Source organism: Schistocerca serialis, chromosome 8, assembly GCF_023864345.2.
Source record: "Schistocerca serialis cubense isolate TAMUIC-IGC-003099 chromosome 8, iqSchSeri2.2, whole genome shotgun sequence".
In the NCBI taxonomy this organism is placed as follows: Eukaryota; Metazoa; Arthropoda; class Insecta; order Orthoptera; family Acrididae; genus Schistocerca; species Schistocerca serialis.
Window position 1 is genome coordinate 10,004,441 of NC_064645.1, and position 20,644 is coordinate 10,025,084.

The 20,644-nt window shown below is 43.3% G+C and overlaps 1 protein-coding gene across 1 annotated transcript in view; it reads right to left on the minus strand.

Moving 5' to 3' along the window:
- Positions 1 to 354: 354 nt before the first annotated feature.
- LOC126416557 (molybdenum cofactor biosynthesis protein 1-like) overlaps positions 355 to 20,644 on the minus strand; it is a 200,301-nt gene continuing 180,011 nt past the window's right edge. The window contains exon 6 of the mRNA XM_050084302.1: positions 355 to 537. The gene's annotated coding sequence lies outside the window, so the exon portion shown is untranslated. The remainder of the gene's footprint in view (positions 538 to 20,644) is intronic.

Here is a 20,644-nt window from a genome sequence, read left to right on the forward strand (position 1 = left end):
CTTTCTGATATTCAAATTATATTTTGCTGTCATTTTTGTCCCTTTATCTAATCAACTTTGCATTGTGACATTTCTGATGAAAGTATGAGTTATTCAGAAAGTAGGTAAAAAGTAGTGAATTCTTCCTTTGAATCACTCTCACTTTGTCTCAGGCGTGAGCAAATGTGTGTACCTGAATATGCATTTAGCTGTATCAAATTATTTTCCCCAACACACAAAATGGGGGTCATTATTCAATTTATCTTGAAAGTATGTGTGAAACACACTTTCCACAAAAATGCTCAGATGCATAACTCTCAAAATATGTGTTTGAACAATAGGTCTGGAATTTTTAAAGACAAGGTGAAGAAACCATTGGATTGTATAATTTTTTTATTAATCACAAAGAAACAACATGATTCAAAGACATCAACAACAGCAATGGAAGTTCAAGTGAATTGTCTGCCTCCAATTCTGATCACAGAGAAACACTCCAATAGGAAAGAGGGCACAACATCCTGCTCCATTTTCAAAAGCTGCAATGTCAAATATTACAACCTGTAAAAAAAAATGGTCATGTGAAAAATATTGTTTACATATCGATTACAGTAACAGAGGCATATATGGTCTAATAGGAAGGGGGAACAGAAGGGCAGGACATGGGGAACAATGAACAGATGAGATGTGAAACCACGGTAAGTTAATAGTGGTGATAATGCCAGTTAATTACATGTGTGGGAAAAGCAACCACTCTTGCAACTCAGAGCTACTCTTGTTTCTGCAACTGATCTTCCATTCCTTCATTGTTCCTATTTTTCTCATATTAATAATTCCAGTTATAGAAGGTTTTCTAACTAAAAGCTTATTAGCACTTTGTAATGAAACCGATAAACAATACAGTCTCATTCTCTAATGGAAGAACACAGTACATCGCGTTCGTAAATAACTTGATCCAACAAAACAGTGGACATTCATTACATGACATTTAATTTTAAGTATCAATGCAAACACTTACATAAAACATTATTTACACTCAAAACCCATTATTCAAAACTGATGTTTATATGTGTAACTGTTTACAGTAGCAATTACTAATATACACTCCTGGAAATTGAAATAAGAACACCATGAATTCATTGTCCCAGGAAGGGGAAACTTTATTGACACATTCCTGGGGTCAGATACATCACATGATGACACTGACAGAACCACAGGCACATAGACACAGGCAACAGAGCATGCACAATGTCGGCACTAGTACAGTGTATATCCACCTTTCGCAGCAATGCAGGCTGCTATTCTCCCATGGAGACGATCGTAGAGATGCTGGATGTAGTCCTGTGGAACGGCTTGCCATGCCATTTCCACCTGGCGCCTCAGTTGGACCAGCGTTCGTGCTGGACGTGCAGACCGCGTGAGATGACGCTTCATCCAGTCCCAAACATGCTCAATGGGGGACAGATCCGGAGATCTTGCTGGCCAGGGTAGTTGACTTACACCTTCTAGAGCACGTTGGGTGGCACGGGATACATGCGGACGTGCATTGTCCTGTTGGAACAGCAAGTTCCCTTGCCGGTCTAGGAATGGTAGAACGATGGGTTCGATGACGGTTTGGATGTACCGTGCACTATTCAGTGTCCCCTCGACGATCACCAGTGGTGTACGGCCAGTGTAGGAGATCGCTCCCCACACCATGATGCCGGGTGTTGGCCCTGTGTGCCTCGGTCGTATGCAGTCCTGATTGTGGCGCTCACCTGCACGGCGCCAAACACGCATACGACCATCATTGGCACCAAGGCAGAAGCGACTCTCATCGCTGAAGACGACACGTCTCCATTCGTCCCTCCATTCACGCCTGTCGCGACACCACTGGAGGCGGTCTGCACGATGTTGGGGCGTGGGCGGAAGACGGCCTAACGGTGTGCGGGACCGTAGCACAGCTTCATGGAGACGGTTGCGAATGGTCCTCGCCGATACCCCAGGAGCAACAGTGTCCCTAATTTGCTGGGAAGTGGCGGTGCGGTCCCCTACGGCACTGCGTAGGATCCTACGGTCTTGGCGTGCATCCGTGCGTCGCTGCGGTCCGGTCCCAGGTCGACGGGCACGTGCACCTTCCGCCGACCACTGGCGACAACATCGATGTACTGTGGAGACCTCACGCCCCACGTGTTGAGCAATTCGGCGGTACGTCCACCCGGCCTCCCGCATGCCCACTATACGCCCTCGCTCAAAGTCCGTCAACTGCACATACGGTTCACGTCCACGCTGTCGCGGCATGCTACCAGCGTTAAAGACTGCGATGGAGTTCCGTATGCCGCGGCAAACTGGCTGACACTGACGGCGGCGGTGCACAAATGCTGCGCAGCTAGCGCCATTCGACGGCCAACACCGCGGTTCCTGGTGTGTCCGCTGTGCCGTGCGTGTGATCATTGCTTGCACAGCCCTCTCGCAGTGTCCGGAGCAAGTATGGTGGGTCTGACACACCGGTGTCAATGTGTTCTTTTTTCCATTTCCAGGAGTGTAGTTACTATTGCTAGCTTTAATATGGATTGTTAAAAAGTTTAGAAATGTTAACTTAAAAATGAACTGTAAGCAAAATCTTTTCTGTTAAAAAGTTAATGTTGAAACCACTGGAGAAACATTATAATGTATTATTGTAGTCATCATGTACACTGAAAAAAAAAAAAAAAAAAAAAAATTTGCAACACCAAAAAGTAATTAACGTAGAGTAATGAAATTTCAGGAACATATATGTCTAAGTAACTTATTTAAGTGATTAACGTTGCAAGATCACAGAATAATATAAGTGCGAGATACACCATTGCAAATGTGATACACTAATACATTGAAATCCAGTGTAACTGCCCGAATGTAAGCATGTAAATGTGCATGCACTGTGCTGCATATGAGTTTGTGGGATGAAGTTCCATGCCTGTTTCACATTGTCATCAAAACAGGGATGGTTAATGCTGTTTTTGAGAGACACTGGAGTTGTTCGATGATGTCCCGTGTGCACTGAATTGGAGCCAGACCTGGTGATCAAACAGGTCAAGGCAACATGTTGACATCCTGTAGAGTATACACCCATGCCTCCATCTTTGCTACCCTCCCTGTTTACCTCTACCCTGTTGCTTCATAACCTGGGTTGTGAGTAACTGAATCCACTTTCTCTTCTTCCCCTTCTTTCCCCTCTCTCCTCCCTGACGAAGGAACAAAGTTCCAAAAGCTAGGATACGTAAATTTTCTGTTATGTTTTGTGTATCTATTGGCTGTACTGGCCAGCCCCTCTATCTCTTTGTTAGTATTTGTTTCACGTCTTTATATGAGATTTTCCATCATCACAATAATGTTAGTTTATAATTTACGGACAGCCTAATCCATTATTTCCTGTCAAGGTTAGAAGCTTTATTAAATCATAATTTTTGTCTTGGTAAAATAAAGGTGATTAGATGTTTCCCTCATGCACATGTAAGAGACTGTCAGTTCACATCTACGTTTATAATCTGCAATCCACCAGGAGGTGCATGGTACAGGGTAAGTCCCATTGTACCAGTTATCAGGGTTTCTTGCTGTTTCATTCATGTATCGAGCATGGAAGAATGATTGTCTGAATTTGTCTGAATGCCTCTGTGTGAGCAGTAATCATTCTCATCTTATTTTCACGACCCCTGTGAGAGCAATATGTGGGGGGGGGGGGGGGTTTGTGGTATATCCCTAGAGTAATCATTTAAAGACAGTTCTTGAAACTTTGCTAATACACTTTATTGTGATAGTTTACACCTGTCTTCAACAGTCTGCCATTTCAGTTCCTTCAGTATCTCTGTGACACTCTCCCATGGATTAAGCAAACCTGTGACCATGCTGCCTTTCTTTGTATACATTCAATGTCTCCTGCTAGTCTCATCTGGTACAAGTCCCACACACTTTAGCAATAGTCTAGAGTGGTGGGCGGAGGGGGGGGGGGGGGGGGGGGGGGGTCACACGAATGACTTTTAAGCATCTCTTTAGTAGACTGATTGCATTTCCCCATTATTATACCAATAAACCAAGGTCTACAACCTGCTTTACCCACAACTGAACCTATGTGATCATGCCATTTCATATTCCTACAAAGAGTTACACACAGGTATTTGTACGAGTTGGCAGATTCCGACAGTGACTCACCAATATTATAGTCACAGGATACTAAGTTTATACATTTCTAAACATTCAGAGCAAGTTGCCAATCACTGCACCATGTTGAAATCTCATCAAGATCTGAATGAATATTTATGCAGCTTCTCTGAAATAGCACTTCATTACAGATAGCTGCATCATCTGCAAAAATCCTGATTTACAGCAAGGTCATTAATGGACAAGAACTGCAAGGGCCCCAACACACTTCCCTGGGGCACACCTGAAGTTACTTCTACATCTGATGATGACTCTCCATCCAAGGTACCATGCTGTGTCCTTCTTATCAAAAAGTCCTCAATCCAGTCACGAATTTCACTTGATACCCCATATGATTGTACTTTTCACAGTAAGTGTAGGTGTGGAACAGAATCAAATACTGTTAGGAAATCAAGAAACACTATCTACCTGTTGCCTTGATCCAACGCTTTCAGCAAGTTATGTGAGAAAAGTGACAGTTGGATTTCATATCATCTATGTTTTTGAAAACCATGCTGGTTGATTCGAGAAGGTAGTTCCATTCGAGATACCTCATTATGTTTGAGCTCAAAATATTTTCTAAGAATCTACAACAAATTGATGTCAAGGCTACTGGATGGTAGTTTTGTCACTCCTACAACCCTTCTTGTAGACAGGTGTGATCTGTAACTTTTTCCAAAAACTGGGTACGGTTTTTTGGATAGATTACAGTGAGAAGAGAGGATAACTCAGCCACAAATTCAATATAGAATCTGACTGCGATTCCATCGGGGTCTGGAGCTATGTTTAATGATTTCAACTGTTTCTCAACACAACTGACACTAATACCTATTTCGTTCATTTTTTCAGTGTACGAGGATTGAATTGGGGCAGTTCTCCTGGGTTTTTATTTGCAAAGGAACATTTGAAAATCGAGTTCAGAATTTCAGCTTTTACTTTGCTACCCTCAATATCAGTTCCTGTCTCACTTGCTAGGGACTGGACACTAACTTTTGTGCCACTAACAGCCCTTACATATGACCAGAATTTATTTGGATTTTGTGAAATGTCATTTGACAATATTCTGCTACAGTAGTCATTGAAGGCTTCATGCATTGCTCTCTTGACAGCCAAACATGTTTCATCCAGCCTCTCTCAATCTATAATCCTACACTTTGTTTTACACGTATTATGCAGTAATCTCTGTTCCTTTAGAAGTTTTCTTTACAGTGACTGTATATCATGGAGGTTGCATCCCATTATGAACTGTTCTACTAGGAACCTATCTACTCAGTGCGTGGTCAACTGTTCTTTTCAAGTAGAGGAAGAGCACCTCTACATGCTCCTGACGTGCGCTGAAAGTTTCAAGTTCCTCACTGAGATAAGATATTACTGATTTCTACTTAGTTAACTGAATGCATAATAAGAGGGAAACATTCCAAGCAGGAAAATATATCTAAAAACAAAAATGATGTGACTTACCATACGAAAGTGCTGGCAGGTCGATAGACACACAAACAAACACAATCATACACACAAAATTCTAGTTTTCGCTACCAACGGTTGCTTCATCAGGAAAGAGGGAAAGACGAAAGGATGTGGGTTTTAAGGGAGAGGGTAAGGAGTCATTCCAATCCCAGGAGCGGAAAGACTTACCTTAGGGGGAAGAAAGAACAGGTATACACTTGCACACACACCCATATCCAACCACACATACACAGACACAAGCAGACATTTGTAAAGGCAAAGAGATTCGACAGAGATGTCCGTCGAGGCAGAAGTACAGAGGCAAAGATGTTGTTGAAAGACAGGTGAGCTATGAGCAGCGACAACTTGAAATTAGCAGAGGTTGAGGCCTGGCGGATAACGAGAAGAGAGGATATACTGAAGGGCAAGTTCCCATCTCCGGAGTTCTGCCAACGCAGAAAATCTTTTTGGTTTCGATGCCTTTCACGTTTTTGGGTTCTCCATAGATGACTCTGTCAATATTGTCTCTGACGCTATTCCTTATGCTCAACTGGATTCCTTGTCGACTACATTTTTGTCCCTTTTTTCTCCCAGTTTAGGCCGTGCGAACGACTTTGAAGCTCATATTACGCTCAAACCCACTGCTCGGCCTAAGTTTTTTCGGGCTCTGCCCATTCCTGTGGCCCTTCGAAATCGGGTTAAACGGGAGTTGGATCGTCTCACTGCGTCAGGGGTCTTACTTCCTGTCACTTCCAGTGAGTGGTCACAGGCCGCTGCCCCGAAGTCATCTCTGTCACTGTGGCCTTCGCCTGAGAAGCCCTGGCAGCGCATTCATGCTGACTTTGCGGGACCTTTTTTAGGTACTTATTGGCTCCTTGTAATTGACGCCTACTCTAACTCTCCTTTCATTGTCCGTTGCATGTCACCTACCACCGTGGCAACCACCAGTGCTCTCGCCCGCATTTTTTCTTTGGAAGGCCTCCCCTGTACTCTTGTTACTGATAATGGTCCGCAATTTGCCTCTTCCAACTTTGCAGATTTTTGTGCTCGTCACGGCGTTACTCATGTCACGGCCCCGCCGTTCCATCCACAATGCAACGGTGGGGCTGAACGGCTGGTCCGCACATTTAAGGCTCAGATGCGAAAACTTCTGACATCTTCTGCTGCTGATGATGCGCTTCTCCTGTTCCTGGCGTCTTACCGTTTCACCCCCATGGGTGATCACAGCCCGGCTGAGCTCTTACATGGCGACAGCCCCGCACGCTACTTCATCTTCTGCGGCCTCCCTCCTCACGGCCGCGGGTGCCTTCCCTTGGCCGGTTCACCGCCGACGACCTCGTCTGGGTACGGGGATATGGCAGGTGGCCAAAAAGGAGCCCGGGCCGCATCTTACGACACTGTGGCAGACGCCTGTATGAAATCCAGATGGACATGGGTGTTGCAGTGCGTCATTTGGACCAGCTTTGGCCTCGGGTGCCAGCAACGCCTGTTCCGAATGCCGCCACACCACCTTTGGCTCTACCTGATGCTCGGGATCTTGGCATCTCTCAATACTCACAACGCAGCCCTCTCACCGTCATTGCGATGCCAGCACCAGAACGGACGCCACCAGGAGACGTGCCCATGCAGGAACCGGAGGATCATCCTCTGTCAGAGTACATCTACTTGCCTCCTTCTCCAACGGACGCCGACACATCGCCCACGTCTCCTGTCATTTCAACCCGTTATCATCGGGGACACTTCCGTCCGTACGGGAAGCCTACTCCTCGAGACTTTACGGCGAGTCAAACAACGCCTATGGACGTTAGCCATCTCCAGGGCACCTCCATCAAGACCAGTGCAACAATTTCAAAGGGGGGAAAAGTGTTGTGACTCGCCGATTATTCAAAGTGCTGCCGCGCAATTACACACGTCCTCTACGTGCGGCGCTGTCTGCCAGCCATGCAGCAGCTGCGCCACCTAAGCGGCCAGCTGAGCAGCGGCCGCTAGACTGAGACTCAGTGTTGAATCGAATGCCGACTTGTACACAGGTCAACTTACTCAGTGACTTATATGTGTTGTTCCTAAATATATGTGTTAAACTTGAAGTTCTAACACTTCTCTTTGGCAGTAATCTTTTATACAATTCTATTCTACTAGAATGATCCTGCAGTTAATGAGGTCTCAAATGTTTCATTGTATCCTCAATTGACTGCTCTCTTTCTTGATTTTAGTTTCAATATTACATTTCTCCCCCCCCCCCCCCTCCCCCTCTCCACCCTCACTCCATCATTTTCTATGCTGATCACTTCTGCTTTGCAGTCAATATTAGAGGTGAAACTGGTGACAGAAGACATGCAGAAAATGTAAGTCTATATGTCTGTCAGTTTAAATATTTTACAATAAAATATGAGCCTAAAGTATGCTTTGTGAGAAAAAGCTATCAGAAACATAATAGTATGTGAAATAACTACCTCTATGTTATTTATATGAAATCAAATAACAACACCAAAACATTTGATGATGAGCACTGTAAACAGAAATTGTAAATGGAAACCACTGAAATTGTAAGGTACCAAAAATGTTGTCTTACACTTGGGACTAAGAGAACTATGTCTACTCTAAGTGATGTTAAAAGGGCAATATCACAGCCCTTGACCATTTGGTACCTCAAAGATTTCCAGTTCTTTGCCCACATTCTCCGCCAACTGAGAACATAAAGGGTGGAGTTCACTTCATGGTCATCTTTCCTGCACTTAGCTTCCAAACATCAACTCTCACATATAATTTAAAATCAACAGTACAGGATGTCAACAGCATAGAAACAAAACCAAATACACACAATTATAATGTTGTTTTCAGACTTAGGCCTGTAAGTTCAATATTATATTCTCTTAGTTTTTTGTTCTTTTCGAGGGTTTTGAATGGATTTAAGAACACTAGAAACACACGATTCTATGCCTTTAGCAAACTCAAGTGGTCCACTTTTAACTAAATTTGAGTTTTCTTTTACACTGAATAAGATGCTGCACATTGTTCCCAATTTATTTCTTGGGTTGGTAGTAAAATATTTAACCAATGGTGGTCCAAAATTTCTATACAGTTATTTTATAGTTTCTGTTTTTAGGACTTTTCCAATTTAGGAACACAATAAGGATCTGTTGAACCACATGCTGAAAACTATAAATTTCTACATCAATTCTTTAAGTCTGAAGACAACATAACCATACCATTAAACAGAGACTCACATTACACAGGACTGAAAGAACATGCACATAAAAACGCACATCACTAAAAATAAAAATAAAATTATATTTATACGCAGGTACTACTCAGGACAGTAAAATGTTATTATAAATGAATCAACCAAAAAGAAGACATCAGGGGTAACATGAGAAACTAAAAAGATTTTCAGCTAGTGAAGGAGGCAAGTTGAAAGTATATTTTACAACAACAAGCATTTTTGGTTACATTCAAAACATTTGTGGTACATTCAAAACATAAATAAATCATGAAGCTAGTTGTTTATCTCACCATTTTTTCAAGTTGCGTGAAAATTGCACAAAAGTAGGGAACACCATTTGTGCCGTAACAAAGAGCAGAACAGCATTAGATGAAATATAAAATAATCCATTCACTGTTCAATAAAACATATTAGATATTTATGGCAACTGAGTTTAAATTCACACTAACCACAAAAACAAATCAGAGTAGTTAGAAACAGGATAAGTTTAAGGAAGAAAAGTTGAAGTACAAGATGGAGGAAAGGAAATATGAACAAGCTTTAATATCTGGTACAGTGAGATGTACCCTCTGTCATACTCTTCATAGTGGTTTGCAGAGTGTGGATGAACACTGTTCTGTGTTTTATTTTAATGACAATTATTGTCAGTTTCTTCTTGTTTTGTTTATAAGAAAGGAATGAGGACATCATTAGATCTTTTGAAGAGTACACAACATAAATCACAAAATGTTATTTCTGTATTAGCAAAAAATTGGACTACATTGTATGATAGAGATGAAAAAGAAACCGTGATTAAATTCTTTCTGTGTTAGATACCTGAACCTGCCGATCTTTGAGAGAGAGAGAGAGAGAGAGAGAGAGAGAGAGAGAGAGAGAGAGAGAGATAATTGTGGGGGGGGGGGGGGGATGGGATTTAATTGTATCCCCCCATGCAGCCGTAGCATTTTGGCATGTCGTACATTGGTCAGATCATCAGTAGCTTGGAGGACTCGTATGTAGGGCATAAGCAACACACACACACACTTAATAATAGTCAAGAAAATTTGCAACCGCAAAATATTGCCTCAGTACAGGTTATAGAATCTAATATACAACACAGATATTTCAATATGCATATCCAGTTACTGGAATAGTGTTATTAAGAAAGCTGTTGAGAGACAGAAGTTTTTGCTTAAAATGTTATAATTTACACCAGATGATGTACAAAATAAACTCCAAATTACTGTAACAACATAGTGCACAAGGCACACATTCATTTTCTAATTACAACAATCATACCCCAAACTATAACAATTAAAATATTGAAGACCAGCATTAAATTTTCCAACTACAACCAATTCCTCCATTTTACAACAGCATAAATGAATGCAGCTCTTTTTCCCCAAATTTCCTGCTTCAGAGTATTACTGTCATAATGAAGTCTTTTAAGAATTAGAGGCACAAACAGATTAATAAATACAAACAAAATCAGGAATATTCAATTTGCTCAAGGCTACCAAATGAAAGAAGAAAGGGGGCTAGGGAGGAGAAAACAAGATCACATAAGAAAGAAATAAACTGCTGATTGTTTGCATCATTCCTAGATTCAAAACCCTAAGCAAAAGAAACGGTGATGGTAGCATTGATTTAAAATCATGTCAGAAAAGACGGCAGCTAATTCTAGGTGATCCTCCATAAAGCCATGGTCTCACATTGTCAAACCCCTGCAGCATTGTTTGAGGGACAATGATTTGACATTGATTGTTAAGTCAAAAAGGCAATGCATCTTTGACTGAAGAAACAATCAAAAATATATTCTTTTAATGGAATATTTACATTGCAGTGTACTGATCTGAGAAACATACTGAAAAGAAACATGACTATGTTGAGAAATTTTCATTTTGTATTTTCTTATATTTGTAACCGCAGTACATGAAAAAAGTGACACTCGACATTTGAGTTAACTGAAAGATGAAAGATTAGGGTTTCATGCCCTGCCGATCCTTGTCCCCAAACAGGGACAGCCCGCAAACAGAATTCTACCAACCAGCTTGGACTGAAAACATAACACACAAGAATCGTGCCCGTGAGTGTAGATGACACTCGGAATATCACGTAACACGGATACCCGAGGATGGTGTCTGTCAGAGCAGATTGCAGATGAAGCATGAAGGCTGAGGGAACAAATTACAGACCTGCTCCATCTGATGATCAGTCTCAAGTAGCACTTTGTAAAAGCAATAACTAATGTCACCGAAATATGCGAGTAAGACAATGATGTCCGACTGTGCAAAGGACAACTCGGGAATTTCAGCAAACTTCTGGAAAAACCTGAAGAATTAAATTGACAGAAACCTGTTCTGGATTGGTAACTTAAAAAATAAAACATTTTCAATCTCTGGACAAGTCACACACAAGAAAGATAATAGGCCTTTAAAAAAGAGGATACCATACAGTGTAAAGCTGAAACATGTAAATTAGTCTGGCCAATATGCTCTACACCTGAGCAAAAGTGTCAATGAAGTGGTGCACCTTTTAGGAACTGTTAAAAAAGTGTCATTTTACATCAATGAACACAGCAATGACAACCTGATCCTAAGAGAAAAGAGCTGATACACATTATTTATTTAAGAATGAACACTTCACCTCAACTTTTCACAGCACAGGACCATCAAAAATTGAAACAATAGAGCAACACAGAGGACGCTACCACACAGCTGGGGGAGGGCACAGAGAGAGAGAGAGAGTTTAATGACCTACTTACTCACTTTTTACTGGCAACAAGATAAGAGTGCAGGTGGTGTCATATCAAAATTGTAGAGAACATGCACGAGAAAAAGTTTTAACAACAGCAAATTAACGTACTTGCTAGTGCTTATTTTTTGTTTTAAATATCTCTCTCAAATTGATTAGGTATTGGAAAAAGAAAGATAAATATTTTGAATTAAGACTTAAAACAGGATGGTACCGGGTACCATACTGGCCTGAATATAAGATACACCATTTCTACAAAAAATCTCCAAAAAACTTAGAGTATACAGCACACCCCATAAAAACTGGGACTTTTATGAATCATAGAAACCTCAACTGTAGTGCTTCTTCTTAAGTTTGAAATGAAACAAAAATATCACTACAGTTTGTAAATCAATTGTTGTGTATGAGGTAGCAATGCAAACATTCTCTTTGTTGATATCCCATTTAGGTAGTGACTACAGAGGGATCCAGAAAAGTGTAAACATTTTCTGATAGTTATTACCTTTGGAACAATGTGTTATATGGCTGCAATTTTGAGTGGTAGCATAAACCACTGTTTTCCCAACAGATCTTGTAGTGTGGGTTTCCAGCAGATGACAATGCAGCACTGAATGAAGTACAACTATTGTTTGACCAATGCAAGGCTTTACTGAAACAACAATTTATTGTATTTGGTATAAATTTTAAGCCGACAATACTGTTTAAAATGTGCACAAGGAAAGGTCCTCCGAACAAGAACATCAACCTCCAGGTTCCAGCACTGCTGTATTGCAACATTTTTCTAGATCATCTCAAGAATCTATGAAGCAGGGTGTATGGGAAAGTGGGATAAGCTGATCAAGTGCATGATAAATTCTGAAGACTGCAAAGTGGAAAGTGTACATTCCAAGATTGTTTCACACTATGAATGAGGACAACTGCAATCGAAGGATGGAGCACTACGAGTGATCTGAAGGCATGCTTCACGAAGATGAATGGTTTGCAGGGAAGGTTATCTGGCCTAATGAGGCACAATTCAACCTGAATGGTAATGTAAACTGCCATAGCTGCGTGTATTGGGCTGCTGAAAATCCTCATGTTCACATGGACAAACATGTTACTTCACTTGGTGTTAATGTGTGGTGTTGTCCGTCATAGTATTGTTTCTCTGACCCATTCTTCTTTGAATGTACATAAATGGTGAGGTGTATCACATGCTGCAAACATTGATTTTATTAGCCATCCAAGTGGTGTTTGGAAACAAAAGATTTTTACCTACAAGACTGTACTCCACCTCACCACCACAGAGATATCAGATTCTACTTAGATGAAAATCTACCTGGACGACGGATAAGTCGAAGAGGAGCTGTCAAGTGCCCACCAAGGTCACAGGACCTTACAATTCTCGACTTCTACCAATGGGGGAACTCGACAAACAAAGTTTACCAACAGAACCCAGCTACACTGGATGAGATATGAGAGACCATCAAGACATCCTGTGCAGCTACCACACTGGCAACACTGACAGCTGTACTTCAGTCAACAATTCAGCAACATTGATGTTGCTTGGCTGCTAACAGGTGTCACTTTGAACACACAAAATGATCTTCCTCCCATGCAAGAATTTTGACACTATGCCATTTTGTTCCATCAATATTGACTATCAAAGAGAGTCTACAGTTTTCTGGACCCCTCTGTATTACCACTGTCACAGTTTCACTATTTTAGACAATGGGACAGGCACAGTTTTTCCCTAACTAAAGAATATAATTTATTCTTCACCAATGAAGCACAACATTGAGAGAAAATTTTGGAATTCGGTACAGTTACGTTGCAAATTTCAAACTCACAGTTATTCATCTAACAGATGTGCTTTTTAAAGGTACGGTTCAAGAAATGCTGCACATGCAATGCCCGGGATTGTAGCGACGGCACTGTACTTTGGGAGGAGAGTGACAAAAATACTGACAGTGACAAAACAATGAATGTTAGTGAAGTTAAGAGTGTCTTACATGAAAACTGCAACTGAAAGCTTTGTTTTTGTGTGTAATTTATCTACAGTGTACTACAAAAAAAGTGGTTAAGGGTAAATCACATTTTGAAAAGCTTTTGTAAATGGGCAACTTGACAAATTATTTTTAATTAAGTTTCTCTCTTTTTCGAAATTAAAGGTGCAACTTATATTCAGGCCAATTCGATGTGTATACACTCCTGGAAATGGAAAAAGGAACACATTGACACCAGTGTGTCAGACCCACCATACTTGCTTCGGACACTGCGAGAGGGCTGTACAAGCAATGATCACACGCACGGCACAGCGGACACACCAGGAACCGCGGTGTTGGCCGTCGAATGGCGCTAGCTGCGCAGCATTAGTGCACCGCCGCCGTCAGTGTCAGCCAGTTTGCCATGGCATACGGAGCTCCATCGCAGTCTTTAACACTGGTAGCATGCCGCGACAGCGTTGACGTGAACCGTATGTGCAGTTGACGGACTTTGAGCGAGGGCGTATAGTGGGCATGCAGGAGGTCGGGTGGATGTACCGCCGAATTGCTCAACACGTGGGGCGTGAGGTCTCCACAGTACATCGATGTTGTCGCCAGTGGTCGGCGGAAGGTGCACGTGCCCGTCGACCTGGGACCGGACCGCAGCGATGCACGGATGCACGCCAAGACCGTAGGATCCTACGCAGTGCCGTAGGGGACCGCACCGCCACTTCCCAGCAAATTAGGGACACTGTTGCTCCTGGGGTATCGGCGAGGACCATTCGCAACCGTCTCCATGAAGCTGGGCTATGGTCCCGCACACCGTTAGGCCGTCTTCCGCTCATGCCCCAACATCGTGCAGCCTGCCTCCAGTGGTGTCGCGACAGGCGTGAATGGAGGGACGAATGGAGACGTGTCGTCTTCAGCGATGAGAGTCGCTTCTGCCTTGGTGCCAATGATGGTCGTATGCGTGTTTGGCGCCGTGCAGGTGAGCGCCACAATCAGGCACAACCGAGGCACACAGGGCCAACACCCGGCATCATGGTGTGGGGAGCGATCTCCTACACTGGCCGTACACCACTGGTGATCGTCGAGGGGACACTGAATAGTGCACGGTACATCCAAACCGTCATCGAACCCATCGTTCTACCATTCCTAGACCGGCAAGGGAACTTGCTGTATCAACAGGACAATGCATGTCCGCATGTATCCCGTGCCACCCAACGTGCTCTAGAAGGTGTAAATCAACTACCCTGGCCAGCAAGATCTCCGGATCTGTCCCCCATTGAGCATGTTTGGGACTGGATGAAGCGTCGTCTCACGTGGTCTGCACGTCCAGCACGAACGCTGGTCCAACTGAGGCGCCAGGTGGAAATGGCATGGCAAACCGTTCCACAGGACTACATCCAGCATCTCTACGATCGTCTCCATGGGAGAATAGCAGCCTGCATTGCTGCGAAAGGTGGATATACACTGTACTAGTGCCGACATTGTGCATGCTCTGTTGCCTGTGTCTATGTGCCTGTGGTTCTGTCAGTGTGATCATGTGATGTATCTGACCCCAGGAATGTGTCAACAAAGTTTCCCCTTCCTGGGACAATGAATTCACGGTGTTCTTATTTCAATTTCCAGGAGTGTATAATTTATGATAACTATAAACAGACTTTGAAATTTGCCTACATCACACCAGGTATACTTAACTTATTTCACTTACCCACACAGATGCTCATGTCAGGTGGAAGTCTCCTCTAGTTCCCCCACTTTTGGCCAGAAGCATTATTTCAGATATCACAATGTCATGACTCACAGCTTTGCACATATCATACACTGTTAAGGCAGACACCGATACAGCAGTGAGAGCTTCCATCTCCACGCCCGTCTGCCCTCTACACTTTGCCATGCCAGTTATAATCACACAGTTGAGAGCAGAGTCCAGTTCAATGTCCACAGCCACAGAGGATAAAGTTATGTTATGACACAGAGGGATAAGGCTGGACGTCTGCTTGGACCCCACAATTCCCGCCAGGCGAGCAATGCTAAGTACGTCACCTTTCTTCAGGCCATTTTCTCGTACGAGTTTCATCAGTTTGGGTCCCACAAAAACCTTTGCTCATGCTGTAGCAGTTCGTTCTGTCACCAGCTTCGAACCCACGTTGACCATTTTCGCCCTGCCGGTCCGGTCAACATGAGTCAGACTTCCGGACTGTGCTCCCAAACTGCAGAAATGGCAAGAGAAGACAGAGGGCTGCGCTCTGTGTGTTTGTCTTGTTAGGAGTCCTGCATTGCACATAATGCTTGGGGTACAGGGAAGCAAAAGAAACTGTTTTCTAGATTCAGTCACTACACTCAAATTATGTGACAACAACTGAGACATTTATGTATCCGACACAAACAGGGGCAAAATATTGGTATCTGAGAAGAAGTACTTTTGAAAATCTTGTTTCTGAAGGTTTAACAACTTCCGACTTTGTGCCTTCACGACATCACTACACCCATTAAGTTCAGGGCCACCTGGAACAAAAATACAAGCTGTAACAAAGAACTCTTCATAATCTGAAAATAGGTTAACTACAAAAGAATTTTTAAGCATTCGTGTTGAACCACCCCCGATTAATCCCTTTACTGGATTTTGGGTAATTTACCGAAGCCACCAAACAATTAATTATTATGATATATGACCGTGTGCTTAATGGATGAAAGGCTATTGGTTGTTCTGCTGTGGTTTCAGGAGTATTGCAACCGAATGCGGCTGTTCTGAGACGGAATAGCTAATGATTGAAAGTTTGTCTATTGTTAAGTATCACAAAGGTTGTGATGTACAACTGATATATATTTCCTACTAACACACAAATTCTGAGGCAGTTGCTACCTTTGCCTTACACGTCTAATTGCGGTTATCTCTTTTTATTGATTGCTGATTTTCAGTACTTTGTCACACGCAATGCTGATGGTTAACATTCACAACAATCCTCACTGCAATCCATGGTTGTTGCTGGCCGACGCGGTTGACGTGAAACACGTAATTCGGCACTTGTCACTTTCTGTTTCTTATCACTCGCGAATCGGCATTAGTGAGAGTCAACCCTACGACGATCAGGGGGACGTGCTCACTTGTCATACTCCAGTGAATTTTACCGTTTACAACTCACTCGACCACCATTCTTGCCCGTCTTTTCCGCTCTACTTCTCACTCGACACTCTACCATACTACTGCGCACTCAGCACTAGTCTCACTGCCTACTGCAGCGCTCGACAATCTACTCCTGTTGGCTATCGACCTGGGCATCAGATACTAGCATCAATGTTTGTTGGATCACGGATCCCTTACAGTGTTCAAGACAAGTTCTTTGAACCTTAATGATCTGTGATGATTCTTTTCTTTCCTAAGCTAAGGTCGAAAATCTGGGGAGGGGCGGGAGTCAGCACACCCTGTTCTGGTCACTGCCAGCTTTCTTGACCTCAGAGTCACTACGTCTCACTCCAACAGTTCCTCAATGGGCATCACAAGGCTTGGTGCACCTCGTTCCAGTCCTCCCACCAAGGAAAACCACGGGCAGTACTATGGGTGAGTCACAGCTGAGCAGCTGCCTTCCCCCTGTACCTGCAGTAGCTGCGAGAGGATATTTGTGTTACACATACGCTAAAACTGGCGTAGATGCCACAGGACACTTTTTGGAGTGTCACTAACAAGTACACGCTGCTACACACTTGACAGTGCTAGGTGGCCAAGAGTTCTGGCTCAAAGTTCCTGCAACTGTGGTTGGAACTTCCCCAGTGTGACTCTCCCATTCTTTAATAGGGTATTTCAGTGTCCGGGGCACGTTCACATTGGACAACACTGTCCAGTACAGGCTGCTGTCTTCCACCCGTGCTCTCTTGCACTGAGCATTGCATCTTGCACAAGTGAGTCATAAGGACTCCCCTCTTCTGTATGTACACTAAAAAAGCAAAATTGTCTTTTCAGACGAAAAAGTAAAACTGTCTCATATCCACATTCTATCCTTAAAAGTATCCTTATGTCTGGGAGACGCAGATCCACCGAGCAGATCCCACCCGACGACCCGTAGCAAGACTGCAGCACAAGAGGCAGGAGTGCCATCTGTTCCCTTCGACGTTTCTGTCTTGCTTTGCCACCTATCAGTAAGTGATGAACCAGCTAAATCTGGACTTTGCTGCCACAAATCAAGAAGCAATGGCTCGGAGACAGCATGAGCTCATTGCCCAACTGACGTGTGGACATTGGGCATTGTTCAAGGAAATGCTTGAAAAGTCGTATCCCACAAATTCCCAAAATTACACAAAGCAGGAAACTTGTTGAAGCTGTCAAAGCCCTTACCACCGCAGTTCAGGATGCAATAGCAGGTACCATTAAGGTACTTATACCACAAGAATGCTCAAATGGCCCTGCTCCCAGAAATACAGGGGCCAATGTCAATGAGAGATCATCTCGGGAGATACTGGCTGTACAAACAGCATATTAGCAGGCTCCAGGGGATCATACAGGCTAAATTAAAACTTTTAAAACCACAAACTGGGACAATACACTCGCAGGGCTGCACACCACATCACCTGGAGTGTGGCAAATAGCTGTCCACTCCACCAAGAAGAAATACTACACACCAAGTTTACAAATACCTTACAGACCAGCATTCTCCATGGAGGAGAAGCATGAGCTGATGACGAGAACACTAGCAACATCATTCACACTGAATCTGGCTCCTTCCAATCCAGCACTGCTACTTGAAATGGACCAGGAGGTTACACGGCTTGTAACCCAGACCAAGTGCAATGTAACAATACATACTGCTACACATGAAATTACACAGGTTATTAAGCACAAAACAGCTAGAAAAGCTCCTGGTCCCAATCACTTTCAAAACCGTGTCAACCAGGAGTTCACGAATAAAGCTATAGAGCATCTCACACATATGACGAATACCATTCTACAACATCAACACTTCCCTGTCCTGATGTTCAGGAAGCCAGGGAAATACCACTCCCTACCACAAAATTACGGAGCCATCAGCCTGCTGAGCTCCCTGAATAAGATTGTTGAGAAGATGATTCTCAAACATCTTACTATGCACTGCAACACCAATGACTCGCTGAGACTGGAGCAATTTGGATTCAGCAATCACCACTCCACAACACAACAACTCCTCCATGTAGTAGTACATATTACACACACCCCCAACACCAACAAAGCTACAGGAGTGCTGTTTTTGGTCTTTAGTCATCTACGGCACAATCGTCTCATTCGCAAACTCTGCACTGCTAGTCGCTCCGACGAGCTCGTACATCTTACACACTCATATCTCACCCACAGAAGCTTCAACACCGACATTCAGGGCAAACAGTCAACACAACACAGTATACAAGTGGGAGGCAGCATCCAAGGGCCCCTCTAGTTTAATCTCTACGTCACTGACTTTCCAACTGAACAAAACACAATGGCAACCATCTACGCAGATGACACTACCATCCTAGTGCAAGACTGAAAACCATCAGGCATAATTCGCAACTGCAAACAAAACTGCCTAGCTGGAATGACAGTGTGTTAAAGCAAATGCGACAAGTTTGAAGCAGTTCTGTTCACTGACAAACCATAACAACTGCACAAACATTAAGTGTTCTGGCATACCCACAAGCTCTGGAATGAAAATTAAGATTGCAAGAGCTAAGAAGGCAGTGAACACACCGTCAGCCAATAGCCCACTGGCAAGGACCACACCACGACGGGAGCAGGCCCCTAGACAAAGAGAATATAAGTGCCACTCCTGCCAGCCTCGGCCACTCAGTATTTGGACAGGATTAGGACAGTATACGAACAGGCCTAGCGCTGAATGCTACAATAACAGTTATTAGTGATCCACAAACTGTGTGTCAAACTTGCACGAACATTGTATATAGCAAAGGACTCGCATTTATACTGCATGTCGCCTATTGCTTGCGACACCATTGTAAATTCCACGTTAAGCATTGTCTAGCTTCTTATTTGTAATAAAAACTATTAATGTTGTTTGCTTGAATTGTTGTATAGCATTTTGAGAATGCAGCATCCTTTAGGCACCCTATACAAGATGAGTGGGCAGGACCCCACATTAAGACTGCAGACAAATAACACTACACACACGCCCAATACGTTTCAGTGTTAAAGTCATATACTTCAGTGACAGGCCAACCGAGCAAATGCAAGGCTCAAACAGTGTTACTCTAAGCTCAACAGGTAAAGCACACTGAATAGGAGGGTATCGAGGTCCGTGTACATGATACTGATTAGACCCATGATGATACATGCAGCTGCAGTCTGGGGTTACGTGGCTCTGACCGCCTGTGCTGCCTACAGGTGATACAGAACGAAGTGCACCACAGTCCACACACACTGTCGACCTTCACAGAGAATACTGCCTTGAAACTCACACACAGATATTCAAAAAACTCACCACACGACTGTACAGGAACTTGAGACACTCTGACAATCACTTCATTCTTAACCTGGGAAACTACGACCACAACCACAGGTGAAAACACAAACGCTGAAAAACACTTCTATCTAGGGACAATTAATCACCTGTTGACAGCACAAGCTCACAGACAAAATAAACACTGGTGAATCCCTGCATTACAGCAAAACTAAATGGCATTGCCAGCTGCAAATATCTAGCTGACCAACTGGCAATACGGGAAAGCAGTATTGCACACTAAACATAAACATATCCAACCAAACCTCTTTATGGCCAATTGACCACTCGTATAACGACCTTGGCATGTTACAAGTACAGATGCTGCAGGTGGCCCAGGAGACACTCAGGTGCATAGCCCAGGAGTACCCCTCCTCAATAGGACTGACACTTGTAAAGAGTGTTTTAAGCTGCGACAATGGTATCGAGCATCGCACAATACCCAAAACTAACAACAACCTCACCCTTGCAGACAGAAAGAAACTGCTACTGCTCTTACTATCTGTCCAGACTATTGCAGAAGTTCTTTTCCTTTGGTGCTTGCCTCGGCACTTTTCTCCCTCTGCCCTTAAAACTGCTACCTTCTGCTCACTTCTCGACCACTTCTATCACCTCAAAGTGACTGTATAAGTGGGTAATCCTACGGACAACTTCATGACCTCAAATCCTGTGCACTTCTCAATTGT